We start from the raw sequence: 14,691 nt of genomic DNA, 5'->3' as shown, positions 1-14,691 counted from the left end.
TTTTTTTTTTTTCTGACTGGACTCTGGGAGCTTGACCCAATACTTAGCTGTGGATCTCGGCATCTGCTTCCATCAGCTGCTGGATGAAGGTTCTATGATGATCATTAAGGTAGTCATCAAGCTGATTAGAGGGGAAGGCCCATTCAAGTACCCTCTCCACTGTTGCTTAGGGTCTTAGCTAAGATCATCCTTGCAGATCCTTGGGAACTTATCTAGCACCATAAAGGCTCCCTCTATCAAGGTGTCTATGCTTTGCTTTGCCCCTCTGTCCTTTCCAATCTCAGGAATCCTTTTCCCTCATGTTCTCCTCCCCATTTCCTCCCCCATTCCCGGCTTCCACCCTACCCGCTTCCCAATTCTCAGGAGATCTTGCCTATTGCAGATCCATGTATGTCTCTATTAGGGGTCTCCTTGTTACCTAGCTTCTCTGGGCTATGGCCATACATGTATGTACATGTATCCTTCCACACATGTGTAACAAATCCACAAAAAAAATGTTCAACTTTAATGTCCCTTAAAAAATAACAGTATGAAATGGAAGATTTACTTGGTAGTAGGAGATTTATTTAAATATTAATTGTGAATTATTCCTAAATAAAATTGGAAGGAGAGAACCAGTCACTTTCCCATCACATTATATTCATGTTTTTTCTATTATTCTTGAATCCCTTCTTCTGGCTTGTATCTTAAAATACACTCCTGCTAGTGTTCACTGTCACACACTGATTATTTCCCATACAGTGCTATTTTTCTCATTTTACTTGAATCCTGTTATCCTGATCCAGGACACAACATTTCTCCAACTAACTCTAGAATGCCAGTGTCTGTATTGTGTGGGTGTGTAATCCTTAATTGATTAAAAAAAATAATGAGAAAAGAAGATATATGAGAAAAGGAATCGGAATGATGAATGAATAACCGGAAAAAAAATAGTATCTCTCGTATTTTGTTTTACAAAATGGAGTTCAACATAAAGTTTATATTCAGGGAGGAAGTATCCAGCAGTAGTAGTCAACAAATATTTAGAATATTAAATGCCTGTGTACCTTATGCAAATAAAACTGACAATATCTATGTATTTGTCTACCTTTCACTATATAATCTATCTGTCTACCTATCAGTCTAATCTATCTATCTCTCTTCCACATATATACACATACACAGTTACACACATACATGGACACACATTAAACAGAATGCATGCAGCATGTGACGGTTCTAGTTACCTAATTATAAGAGTTTTTGTGAGGTCTCTAATTCCAGAGAATTGGAATACTATTTTGTGGTAGCAAGCTATTGCACAGCCTATAAGAAGTTAGTTTTACATTCTAGTTTTTAAGGAATAATCTATCTCAAGAGTGAAATGTTGGTAGGGGAAAAAGTTGAAGAGGGCACAAATTCTTAAGATGTTGTTTTACTGGTTCTTGAGTAAGAAAACAGTGATTTGGATATGCTTATTTGAAGCAGAGTTGGTAGAGTTTTCATTTTGGATATATTTTACTTCCATGTGGCATGTACTTGCAGTAACTGCATGATCACTTTTGTAATAAGAGTAGTATTTTATACAAGAGGAGAAGAGAAAGAAATTATCAACTATTTTCACATTTTTATAGGTAGGTCTCAAGAAAAGGAGAGATATTAATATGTACAAAACATCCATTTACCTTTACACACCACAGGCAATTTTTTCATATACCCACCCAAGTCCCTGGATTATCAGACATACTACCAATTACTGCCCTCACTACTTATTTAGGGGATTACAGTCAACACAAAACACCATTTTATTTCTGTATTCTGTTTCTCAGAAGATCCATTAATGGTTATGTTAATGAAAAATTAATAAATAGTAAAATATTTTTTTTTAAGTTCTGAATGATTAGTAGACTGAAGGAACTCTTACCCCAAATAGAAGAATAAATTTTGGTCTCACTTTTAATTGTATACACAAGTTATGTTACATTTCACAAGTACATACAGTGAAAAAAGTATTAACTAACGAATTAAATAAGACAGATCATTACTCAGAACATATCCACCAAGAGCATGAGTGTTGCCTGAGTATCCCAGCCCCCAGTTCCCAAGGGTTCAAATTGTAGTCCCTGATGATTACTAAGCATAAGTTGCTTTTTATTCTGCTTGAAAATTCTCTAGTCCTTTCTTTTTTCTTTTTTCTTTTTTCTTTCTTTCTTTCTTTTCTTTTTTTTTTTAAGTGGTAAGGGCATCTGAATGTTGTTTAACCACAAATAGGTAAAAAGGACAAAACATCCACAAAGGACTTTTCCTTCCAAATTCCCCAAATGTACTTCCTTATATAACTTTTTAAAGAGCAGAGATGCAGGAATGCCTCCGCAGTTAAGTGAACCGGCTGTCCGTAGAGATGCTGAGGGTTCAATTCCCAGCAACCATACAGCAGGTTCCAATGAATGAAACTTAAGTCTCAGGTGATTCAGGTGATCCAATGCCCTCTTACGGCCTCAGTGATAATGGCCATGTGTTTGCTGAACAAACAAAACTTTGTCTGTATTTCCTGCTGACAAAACACCCATGTACACAGAATGTAAATAAATAGGTAAATAAATAAACATTTCAAAAATAGTTTAAAGAAGTAAATTAAAAAAATAGAGGATTTTTCCCCCTCTGGCCATTCACAATGGCTAATAAATCAGTCAAATATTTAATATGGATAATAGTCACTAGTGATTTTCTCAACTCTAAAGTAAGAAAATTTTAGAACTTCAATTTCGCATTGTATTTTGGTGTTCTCGTTTATTTATTTATTTATTATAGTCCTTTACTTTCTTTCATAGAGACAATTCTTTTCCTGTAGGGATGACTTGGTGGGGAGGCCTGAGTTTGGGCAGGGGAAGAAATCCTAGGCCAGAGTATTGAGCTGGTTAGAATAGAGGAGATTCCAAAGCCTTGTAATTTCTTACTAAATAAAGGCCTCCCTCTGTACCTGAGTTAGAACAATGCATGCTTTTGTGAATGAAGGTAGCTCCTCCTGTTTAAAAAGGGAAGGGCTTAGGGTTAATTTTCAGTTTCTGAGTCTTTTTTTCCTCCCAGCATGATCTTGTGGCAGCTAGAAAGCTGACTGAAAAAGATAAAATGTGAAAAAACAATGCACATGAATATGACTCTAGGAAGATTCTTTGTCCATTCTTAATTGAATAACATTTCTTTTGTATTAATTCAACATAAAATATTTATTTCAGAATGCAAGTATTATTGCATATGATAGTAATTCTAATTACTGTTAGAAGGCTCTCCAGCTAATCACAAAGGTTTGGATAATAAAAAAAGGAACTATGTTCCTGTCCAGGAGTCCTGAATAAGTGAGATACAGTTATGCAGACCAATTATGCCAAATTTATTGGATTAATTCTTAAAACTAAAATGGCTATAAATGAATCTGTGAGGACAGCAGCATCAGCAGATCATTGCTTGGCATATTCAATAAAACAAGAATGCAATGCCTCAATTAAGAGGCAATTTATACTGGAAATCAAATTCATAAACTTATGAATTTCCTATGTCCACTTTTGAATAATAATATGTACACATGCAGACTCATATAAGTGAAAAAGAAACCAACCCAAACAACTCAGTATACCTATTTTATATTGTGTAAAAATTTGATATCCTGATCAAATCTCAGGATAATGTAATGAGTAGTTTAGGATAAATCATTTCCCAATTCAACAAGAAAAAATAAGTTGCAAATACTAATTGCCACATAAAAATAATCAGATACAGCAGCTTCCAGTTTCATTTTGACCATAATGGCATATTTGCTTATATTTCACAAGCAGAACATCCTTTAAATATAAAGATAGCATACTTAGATACATTATCCTTGTTCAGAAAGCTTGTCTCTACGGTGTGCAAGGCATTCTAAGTGATGCTACTTTCAAAGATGATAGGACCAATCATTTCCTTCATGTACAGAAAGTTGTACCAGCTATGATCCAGTCCCAGATGTGCAATATATTAGATAATGCTTGAGAGTACTTTGTAAATGTAAATAAAACAATTTTCAAGCAGAACAGAATTTTCTAGTCATTCATGCTCTTTATACATGAATGCACAATACTTTTAAAAGCACAATATACATTTCAACTTACCAAAAAACAAGATAACAAGCTATCTGCAGATTGGCATGATGTGTATAAAAACAAATATACCTCTTCTTAAGGAGCACAGATAGCAATCAAAGGGTGAGGAGCACCAGACTCCTAGAAATGGAATTGGAAGACTCTACTGATCAATGGGTACACATATTGTTAAATTTCAGTTATCCTTGTGGAGGAGGATTATATCCATAGCTATTAGAAGGTCTGAGCCAGGAGAACCTCAAGTTTTCCTCCCAGTCAAAGTACATGGTGTAGAGATAAAAGAAAATTCAATAATGCTCAAAGATAAAAGGATTAATGGAATATTATGCTCACATATTAAATCCACCAGGTATTAAAATTTCACAAAGATATTGAAAAAGAAATGATAAGACTACCTAAAAGTATGGGTTAATAGTTACACTAACCTATGAGTATAAAGATAAGTAATTGAGTGATGTTTGATAGTACAACCATTTAAGGGAAAGAATAGTTCTGTCTTTGTCTGTTTTGTTTTGTTTTTTGTTTTTTCTTGCTACCTATGGAGTTTATACAAAATTGATATTTGGTCCAATTAACAGTATCATACATGAGTACCATTTTTTGCTTAGATCTATAAATCTAGCAAAAATCCTAATTTAAAAATTTCTATATGCCATAACAACAATGTCTGTCCTACATATATAAAAGTATTGTGTAGTAGAAAGAAAGTATATAACACACACACCAAATAGGCAAACACACACACACACACACACACACAGAGTCACCAAAGAAGCTATCAATGTAGAGAATAAAATGAATAAATTGTGAAAACAATTAATAACATATGATTGGCAAGCCATTTAACAATAAACATTTAATTATAGATTTATTAAATTGCTCAAAATAAGGACATACTGTCTCTGAACAAAAATATCCAACTATGTAATAAATACAATTTATTGTATATTTTTTACCCATAAACATAGACTATAAAATGAAATACAAAACAAAAGAAAGATGGATTATGTTTATTGGTATTATTATTATTATTATTAGATAACAAGTTTAAAAAAATAAAATCATAAATAAAATCATATCAAATAACTTTCAAATGTCATGATATAAATTTGATAATAATAAAACTGAACAAATTATAATTTCATTTTTATGAAAATTAAATAATACTTTCATGAATAACAAACCAACAGATCAAAGAATAAATGAAGCAGATAGGTGATTTTCAAAGGAAGTTTTATTAGAATTCCAAAAAGGAGACACCAGTTTTAGGGAGAAGAATAATTATCTCTGAACAGGAAATAAAACATATACTTATGTCTATTTTATCTAGTAGTATTATATAAGTCTAGTGACAGATAACAGGTTTATTATTACAAAATAGATGAAGTCAGTACATTATTTAATAACAATTAGATAATTGCTGTTCATTATTTATCGTGGAGATGGATATAAAATTATCCTTGAAAGCAACTTACTAATTAAACTCAATTATGAATTAAAAGTAGAATATATCACCTTGATCAAATTTGATCTAGCTCTGGAATGATAGAATGGTTCAACAAATTCAACTCTAAAACATAATGACTTACTTTAAATTAATAAAGGATACATACCTGTAGTTTGAAATGCATTTTACTCTTTTGGTGCTTTAGTCTTCTTGGCCTTTTTAAAGGGCCCACCACCCATCTCCCAAATAATTAACAGTTGGAGGCTTATTAATTATGAGTGTCAAGCCTTAGCTTGGCAGCTTGTTTCTAGCCAGCTTTTCTTATCGTCTATTAACCCGTCTACGTTTCCACTGTGTGCTTTTTATCTGTTTTTACTTCTGTATATCTTTTTTTAAATATCTTCTTTATAACAATCTTATTCTAAATACCAAACCCAGTTCTTTCTCCCTCCAGTCCTTCCATAACTCCACCAATCCTCCATCCCATGCCCTATACACTGCCTATGGAGGGTGAGTCCTCCCATGAGGGATCATCAAAGTAAGTCACATCATTTGGCGCAGAACTTAGGCCCTTCGCCCATGTATCTAGGCTTAGAGAGTATCCCTCCATGGTGAATGGACTCACAAAGCCCATTAGTGCACTAGGATAAATATTGGTTCCACTGCCAGAGGCCCCATAGACTGCCCATGCCCCCCCCCCCAACTGACATCCATATTAATGGGGGCCTTGTCTGGTCCTACTAAGTGCCCACGTTTAAAAAAAAAAAAAACCTGAATAGTCACACTAGAGCTTTAACAGCATACCTAAAATCTCTAGAACAAAAAGAGGCAAACTCACCTAGGAAGAGTAGAAGCCAGGAAATATTCAAAATGAGGATGAAATCAATAAATTAGAAACAAAGAATTAATGAAAGAAAGAGTTGTTTCTTCATGAAAATCAACAAGAAAGACAAACCTTTATCCAAACTAACCAAAAGGCAGAGAGAGTCTATGCAAATTAAGTTCTGTACCTCTTACCTTCCTTCTTACTCCATGGTTGGCTGGGTGCCTAGATGGCTGGCCCGCGATGGCCTCCTCTCCCATCTCCTTGTTTTCGTGCTGTTCCTTCTCTTGCTCGTTTCCGCTTCTCTGCCTGCCAGCCCCACCTATTCTTGCTTCTCCCTCACTGTTGGCTTTTCAGCTCTTTATTAGAACCCTCTGGTGTTTTAGATAGCCAAAGAATCACAACTTCACGTAGCAAAACCAAAAGTCATGTATCTTTAAATAATATTCTCCCACACTTACCTACAATTGGTGATTGTAATCTCAGTAGAGGCCAAAAACAAACACACAAAAATAAAACAAACAAACAAAAAAATCTAGATTATAAAATTCTAAATACTTTCATGACTATGCCCTCCACCAAGAGCTATTCACTCCTAATCAAAGAGTCTTCTTTTTGCAACACATGGAATCTAGTTCAAAGATCCACAAGGCTAAAATACATAGAATGTGACTAGAGTGCCTAAGTACATCTGTAGGTCCTTCACTATACTTATGGCTCAGAGAACATCACAGAAGAGGAAACAAAAAGATTGTTGGACCTAGGGGATCAGGACATATGCATCAGAAGTTTTTTCAAGACTTAATAGAAACATTGTTAAATGAAGCAAGGCCTAAGCAACATTTGGATAATGACAACACCAGTTGACATCCTAACATGTTTATAGAAAAGTTCAATAAACTCCATTCCTACATGGGAGCTATAGGCTACTGAGAGACAGAAAATCAATTTTCCATAAGACCAGTTCCCTGATAAGTTATCTAATTCCTGGTGGTCAGTCCTGAACATGTATACATATGAACAAAACTATATGGACTGAGTAGATTTATATTACTTTGATACATTATTAACTAATATTAGCACTATTTATATTTTAGTTATAATGTTTATAATAAATTTTTGAAGAGTTATTTATAGTTACTGAAGAGGAATTCTTGTTATAGAAGAATAGGCCTTGAATTTGGGAGGAAGTTGGGAGATATGGGAAGAATTGGATAGAGGGAGAGTAGAAACCATGAGAATGGAGTACTTGGATATGAAATTACCAAAAACAAAAAAAAAAGTTAAAATTTTAAGAAAATCAGTGATAAAATCTTCTAAAAGTAATGGGATTTCTAACAGGAAAAATAATGTAGAAGATATACATCTGTAAATATAAAGAACACACTATTAATAACGAATTGCAAATATGAAAATGGTACAATGTTCTGATACATTGTCTTTCCTATTCCTAAAAAACAAAATCATTTCCTTCTGAAAACTTTTCTTAAATTTTACAGAATTACAAAATTTAATATTGCTTGAGACTCTATATTTGGAGGAGGACGAAAATGTATGGGTATAGTTTGGTCCTCTATTAGATCCATCTTTAGTATTTTGAGAATTCTCACACTGATTTCCTGATGGCTACACCAGTTTGCAATCCCGCCACCATATACATATGAGCAAAATAGACCGATAAGTTTCCTTTTTATAAGCACATACATAATTTTACAAACACACACACACATACACGTGTGCGTGAATTTTTGTGTGTGCATTTACTTCTGTGTGTTTTTATAAATAATAAAAAGAGGTCATGCACTCCTAGCTTCTGGTTGCTGGGATTAAAGGTGTGTGCCTGGCTTCTATGGTTTGCGCCTGACTTTGATTCCCGAATTCTCAAGCAAGCTTTAAAAATCGCCACACATTTTACTAGGAATTGGGAATGCAGGAGGACTTTAAGCTGAAGGTTATGGTAGTGAAATGATAGAAATAAAGTGTTTATGAAATTCTCAAAAAATGAAATAAATGTAATTGAAATTTAAAAAACACTTATAAAAACACATACAGTATTGATGGAACTTGTCTCATTCCACCCACACAAAACCGAGGCATGCACATATATATGACTAACCACTCATGACAACCTGTGTAGTCCCTGGCATAGACTTACACTACCAATAGCAAGAGGGCACATTAAAATGTCTACAAAATGTAGGACAATGATCATAAACATTGCTGCTCTACTAGTAGAAATATTTCTTGAAAGTGGCATGCTTATTTGCAGCATTTGTCAAATTATTATGAGCAACAAAGTACCATTTTTTTAAGGTTTTGGTTTGGTGGTTTATGATTTTGTGTTAATTTTCTGAATTTCATTTCAAACTGGAAAATCTTTCAGTGATTTAAAATGGTAAATATGAGGTATCTGACCAAGTTCTACGGTCATATAATGATGAATTTATTTATATACTTTTTATATACTTGTTGTTATCACTGTTATTATTATTATGTGATACTAAAATATTTTGGGGCATAGTCAAGTCATTTTTTCTTATTTCAACACTTTACATTTTATGAGCATAATATTACAGCTCAAATTATATTTATAAATAAGCAGAAATATTTTAGACAACGTGAAAGAAAACTAACATCCTATGCTGTTACATGAGAGATTTCTTTTGTGTAAAAATTCTATGTTTTAGATATATTATGTCTTGTTCTGATTTCTAAGAAGAAAGTCCCTTGAATATCTCTACTTTTAGAAAATATTCATGGATACTTCAGTTTGACTATTTGGCTTATCTATCTGCTCTGTTACAGGTAAGTCTCAGATGAAAATAAAAGCTGTAGTTATTCATGGATCACCCACTACACAACCTCAGCTGTAAAAATCAATGTGGACTCAACTATAGAAAAATAATTGTACTTTTCTGACTAACTGACCTTTCTGCTGAATGCATCAGACTTAAAAAAGTTTCCCTGTCTGGGTCTTATTACAACACAATTAAATATTTTCTTTATCCCTAACAATTACCCATTCTGAATTATAACAAATATACTTATACAATTCCTTATTTATATAACCCACTGTCTTTGATCAGCAATGATTTGTGAGCTACTGCATTATTAGGAAATAATGCTGTGTTGTTTCTGCTAGCAAAAACTATTTGTCAATTACATGTGCTATTGTTTCTTATGGAAAATAACTTATAGTTACTGTGCATTGATGTAAATCCCACAAACCATGTACAAGTAGCTTGGGAAATAAAATCTGTCAGTATACCACATTTAGTGACTATTGAAACATAATAAATAGCCCACATAAGTTTTCAATGTCCTGTTATATAAACATGGCTTCAAGAAACAAAAACATTAATACATACAAATTATACAAAATAATAAATTATGGATTACATAGTGAAACATTTTAACAAATATCTGCTTCTTTGGTAGAAGCTGATGTTTTATTACTATGTGAAGACAAATCAGAGTTTAGATTCTGACTTTGCTCATGATTTGACTCCTGTATCTAACAAAGAAATATTAGATCCCTGAAAATATTATAATCTCACCCCAGTTTTATTTGTAAACACCAAAGTTGAACAACTTTTTATATTAATATTATCCAGGAATGTGTCTTGAACTATTATTGCTTTGGATGATTAAAAGCAGAATGTAAAATATAAATTAGTTGATAAACCAACAAATGACAGCAGATAAACCTTGATTATATCAAGAATATATTAATTTTAAAAATTGTATATGTTTCTGATTTGAATGTATACACATTTTTGCAGTTAGATGTAAATAGAAGAAGAAAATTTCAGAGTTTGGAGAGTAATAATTTCACAACCGATTATATGACTATAATTATGGTATTTAATTTTAAATTTATGATTTAAAATAGTTTGTAAAACAAAATGATTACCTCCTTAATTTCTGAAATTATTATGTCTCCCCTTTTAACACATTAAATTGTTGAGAATTTCAAACAGATATTTTTCTTAGTTCCATTACTTTCTAATTTATTTTTATTATTTTTTATTTATATTAAAAACTCTTATTTTACATACCAATCCTGGTTCCCTTTCCCTTCATTCCTCTCATGCATCTTACCCCACACCACCCCCTTTTCCACGTCCCAAGAAAGGTGAGGCATCCCATGGGAGAAATCATCAAAGCCTGTCACATCATTTGGGGCAGAACCTAGGCCCTCACCCATGTATCTAGGCTGAGAGTACCCTCCATAGGGAATGGGCTCCCAAAGTCCATTTGTACACTAGGGATAAATACTGTTCCACTTCTTCCATAACTCGTCTCCTCGATGTACCGACCATCCCTTCTCACAAACTTTTAATTTTTTGTTTCTTTTAAAATCTATTTAGCTATGGGATCCAGTTCATGTTGTCCTGCTGTTTGGGGCCTTTGTTTATCTAACTCTAGAAGGTCAGCCTTGAAATCACAGATCTATAGATAACATACAGACCAAGCAAGATACATATAGGAATGCTTACGTATGTAACAACAACTAAAGAAAACGGACCCATGCATTTGAAAAAGCAAGGGAGTATACAGGAAGTTTGAGGACAGTAAAGGAAAGGAAGGAAATTATAGAACTATTTGATAATTGTAAAAAGTGTTAAAAAATTGTATTCCTTGATAGGTTACTATTTTTATTTACAAAAGACTGAAAGCAATATTTTTTTTTTCTTATTTTACGTATCAATCCCAGTTCCCTCTCTCTCCCTCACTTCCTCTCTCCCTCACTCCCTACTTCTATGCCCCCATACACACATACTCCACAGGGAGGGGGATGCCTTCCCGGAGGAGGGGCCTAGTCCTTACTCCAAATGACTTGACAGATTTTGTTGATCCCTCCTAAAAGCAAAAATGTTTAAAACTAAATTTAACTCATCTTTGGCCCTGCTGGGTCCACTGCTGGGAGTGAGCATTTGGCCACAGCAGGGGCCCAGCACCCCCACCACTTCTTGGATCTTCCTGGGTTGGCTCTGCATATACTGGACTGGCCACTCCACATAGGACCATCTCGAGCCTGCCCTCACCTGACATTTGGGCCCCTTCTCCTGCCTTCTGCCTGAGGAGAGTCTGGGACTAGGCCAGGACTAACCCCTCCCCACCACCACCACATATTTTTCTATAACCTTGGCCTGAGTGGTTCAGTGCTGCTACCTCTCCTGGGCCCACACTGCTCAGGGTAAGCATTTGGCCAGAACATGGGCCCAACACCCTCACCATCTAGTAGAGACTTCATCTAGTAGCTGATGGGAAAAGAAGCAGAGACCAGTAACTAAACACTGAGCCAAGCTCCTGGAATCCAGTTGCAGAGAGGGAGGAGTGATAACAAAGAGGTCAAGACCAGGATACAGAAACCTACAGAGACAGCTGACCTGAACAAGGTGGAGCTTATGGATCCCAGACTGAGAGCTGGGAATCCAGCATTGGACTGACTCAGATCCCCTGAACTTGGGTCTCAGTTAGAAAGCCTGAGAAGTCTAAGGGACCTCTGACAGTGGAACCAGGATGTATCCCTGGTGCACTAAAGGACTTCCGGAGCACATTCCCCACAGAGGGATACTCCCTTAGCCTAGAGACAGGAGGGAGGGCCTAGTTGATACTGCAAATGACTTGACAGATTTTGATGATCCCTCCTGGAAGTCCTGACCCTTCCTGTGGAGTGGGTGGGGAATGCGATGGGAAGGGTGTTAGAGTGCCATGGGAGGATGGACAGGAGAGGGAACTGGGATTAATATGTAAAATAAGAAAAAAAGAACACATCCCCCATGGAGGGATAATTGCCTTAACCTAGAGTCAGGAGAGAAGCCCTAGTCCCTACTTCAAATGCCCTGTTAGATCTACATGACCCCACCTGGATGGCATTGCCCTACATATGGAATTGGTATGGGGGCGATGGGAGGGGAGGGTGGTCAGGGTACATGTGAGAGGGCAGAGAGGGTAAAAGTGAGTGAGTGAGGGAGGGACGGAGGAAGGGAGGAAAGTAGGGAGAGGGAACTGGGATCGACATGTAAAATGATAAATTAAATAAAAAATATTCAAAAAATTATAAATGAAAGAAGTAAAAAATAAAATAAACTTAAAACAATATAAGTGGATATTTAGTATTGTTTTTCTGACAATGTACCTTAGATTACACAAAACCAAATATATTATGGCAGCAATGATTAATTAACACAGAAGTCCCATCAGTTGCAATCAGGCTGTATTGCACATGTTCACATTTCATGAGTAACTGGAAAAAAGGGTGGGACCACTAGGGCACAGGGAGATACTTAGTAATCTCAAAGCATTCTAGGGACGTGAACACACCAGAGTGAGCAGACCCTGTCATTATTCTGAAGCTAACAGAAGGTCACTCTTGTATAATAGCAAAAACACAGAAAGCACAAAGTAGGGATATGAAAGTAAAAATATTTGGTATTTAGTTGCCATTATGTTGGCTACATCTTTTGCCTGGATAAAATGTTTGTTTATACTAGATAGGACACCACAGCCAGCTTAAAAAAACAACAACTAAAGAAATACAAAAGCAACAACAACAACAAAACAAACAAACAAACAAAAAAGACAAAACCAACCCTATATTTAAATGTAACCTTGTGAATCAATTTGATTATTGCTCCTACAGCAACATGGGTGCCTTCAGTATATACATCATCAAAAAACATCAGTCTCAACAAGGCTGAAGAACCACTAGTGCTGTTCACTGGGGCTTTAAAGATAGTTCAAAAGCAGCTAATTTGTGGGCAAATCTCCATCCTCTATTTCCCGATTACATACACTCCAAAAAGGGATCTGAATTTTCTGAACTCTCATGTGAGTTTCATTCACTTGTCTAACTTTAGAGTTCTTATTCAACCATCTTTTTCATTATGAATACATTTAACACCACAATCACTAAATACATTCAGTTATTCCTCTGTCTTTCACACATACAGTATTTAATCATAACAACAAGCTTACCTATGTAGACATTGCAATCCTTATTCTGCTCCAGCAAAAATGAGAAACAGTGAAGCTCATCCAGGAGAGTAAACCCAAATGACTTAAAGTGGAGAATGAAAAAAAAAAATAAGTCTTCTGTCTTTTACTTAATTGCTTCTTTTCTAATATCAAAGGAGTTTGTAACCTTTTTTTTTTTCTTTTTCATTTTTGCTAACATCTGTGCACTTTTTGTCAACTGCACTTACCAACAAAAGTTATCTTCACTCACTATGGACCTCCTTAGGTACTTATTTTCAAGAGTTTTTGTCAGGTTTGTGATCCTGCTTGATATATTTCTTTATTAAATCTCTAGAGATGTAAGTATGCTTACCTCACATCCATTTATTTTATGTTTCACACACCTCACTGAGAATCTTCCAGCATTTATCTTCTCAATAGTGTCACAAGCCTCCTACCCAGATGTTTCCTCTATGGAAAAAAATCAGTATCTTGCAATTATTGGACTCTATAAATCAATAATATTCTAATATTTTCACATCTCTGAAACAATTTCACTTCCTCATCAGTGACATACAATTACACATAAATATACACATTTTTAATGCTTCTTAAGCACTCTATTTTAGTATCTTAAAGGGATAGAGTGTGTGTGTGTGTGTGTGTGTGTTTGTGCATGTATGTATGTATGTATGTATGTATATGTTTCTATGAAGTAAGAAAGATTTGACCTAAGAAATGTAATAAGTTTATTAGTACCATTTGACAATAATTGAATCATTGGAGGCTGAGGCAGGTGATCACGAGTTCAAGTCTATCTTGGTACAGCTGAGAAGACTGTGTAATACTGCTTTCCCTCAAAAAAACCAAGAAAAAAATTCACACACACATAAATCTTATGGGCTAAAACAAAACATATTGCTACAGATCCAGACCTGTTTGTATTTGGTAAATAAGATCCTGTCTTAAGATATTATGATTACATTTATTTGTTTCTCTGAGATTTCAGCCAAATGCAAATCTGTGGTTAGCTAGCTTAATGAGTGTTACAGAAAAATGTCTGTCTTACATTGCTGCCTTATCTGAAATCTTTGGGAGACAGCATGATTGCGAAAGAACAGAACAGACAGGTATCTGAAACTCTGCCTGTAATACAGAAATGATAGTATTTTCATGTGATGGGGAGTGCAGCATCGTTCCCTTCAATGACACGGAATCTGAGAAAGTGTATAGAACAATGGACCTATTCTCTTGCTACCAAAATAAGATAGATGTAGGAAAATTAATAAGTAAATGCCTTCCTTTCATCACGATGGCATTTGGGAGTATTAACTGCTCTGTAG

This window comes from Phodopus roborovskii, unplaced genomic scaffold (assembly GCF_943737965.1).
Source record: "Phodopus roborovskii unplaced genomic scaffold, PHOROB, whole genome shotgun sequence".
Classification (NCBI taxonomy): Eukaryota; Metazoa; Chordata; class Mammalia; order Rodentia; family Cricetidae; genus Phodopus; species Phodopus roborovskii.
Note: the sequence above shows the minus strand (reverse complement) of the source record.